This window comes from Pundamilia nyererei, unplaced genomic scaffold (assembly GCF_000239375.1).
Source record: "Pundamilia nyererei isolate P.nyererei 1_Seehausen unplaced genomic scaffold, PunNye1.0 scaffold00001, whole genome shotgun sequence".
Lineage (NCBI taxonomy): Eukaryota > Metazoa > Chordata > Actinopteri > Cichliformes > Cichlidae > Pundamilia > Pundamilia nyererei.
Genome location: NW_005187402.1, coordinates 11,602,637 through 11,604,079, shown reverse-complemented (window position 1 = coordinate 11,604,079; position 1,443 = coordinate 11,602,637).

Here is a 1,443-nt window from a genome sequence, read left to right as displayed (position 1 = left end):
AGTCCAAGTAAAGGAGGCTCCTCAAAATTTGTGGTAAATGTTTGAAGGTAAGCTGCTCCACGTGCCTTGTGACCATGTCTGGGCTGTCTTCTGTTGGAAAACATTAAACCCTGGTATGTGATGATAAATAGAATCTGTTCTCACCTGAGTGAATGTATATGTGTTTACATTTCGGGGAAAGGACCCCAATTCAGGACTCCCCTGGCTCAATTTGTTTTACAAATGTAATAGAATCAGGATCAGGAATTGTTTTTACATCTCATTTGGTGGCAGGCAGCTATTGTTGTGTAACTGAAAATCTTAATGAGAATTAAACTATCCTGCATCAACCAATCTGTTTGATAATAGATTTTTTTAGATAGACTGTTTCTTATAAAGAACCTTTCCACTTGAAGTACTTTTTTCTACTGTTTTTGTACTTAAGTGCTTTCTATGTAGCATTCACACTTATCATATCGGTGAGTAACTTGGGATTCAGTATCCCAAGAATCCTTTGGCATGCAGATTATAACAGCCAGGGATTGAACCACCAACATTCTGATTAGTGGATGACCTGCTCTACCTCCAGAGCCCTGTTAGATATGCATTTCTAAATACAAGTTCACTCTGTCTTTTGTTCTTGTTTAAAAAAAAAAATCCTAAATTGGATTTTTTGTTAATTAGTATGAATGCTGATAAGTATTGACAGTATTGTTATTCAAATCTTTATTATTATACTATTTTATTATTATTAGTGTGAATGCTGAAAAGCATTCACAGCATTGTTATTCAAATCTTTATTAGTGTGAATGCTGAAAAGCATTTATTTTTGTCAATACGACTTGTAGTATTTTCTTGGGAAGCATTTGTTTCACAATGACTTTTCTGTTTATTTAAACCTTTAGGACCTACCATAGAACCAAGTCCACTAGAGTTATATTTATATTTTTACATGCTGTAGTGCCATTTTTGGGAGCATTTCAAGTTGCTGTACATCAGTATAGCTGTTATAGCCCAAAATTAGGTAATATGTATGCATTAAGTCTATAATAACTACATAAATTGCAAAAAAGTACAATACACTACAAAAATTTGAAAATCTTTTTTTTTTTTTTTTTTTACATATACTTCTAGTTAGAGAAATTTAAGAAGTTTGTAAATACAAAAAAGTTGCACAAAATAGTTTCTAACAACAGGAAATTTATTTTGAGTGTCTTCACACCAATTTTTTATATACTGCTGGAAAAATGAAAATAAATATCATAATGCAAATTTGCAAAAATACAGCATGTACATCAAAATAAACTATTTTCAGCAGTGCAATTTGAGTTCTAAGCATCCCAGAAACTATTCAGAAAAGTATGAAGTCAAACATGACTTTTAAAAACACCAGTACAGGCTTATAAGGCTCCGAAGGTAAAAAAACAACAACAACAAACTCCGACCGGTTTTAAAGGGTTAAAG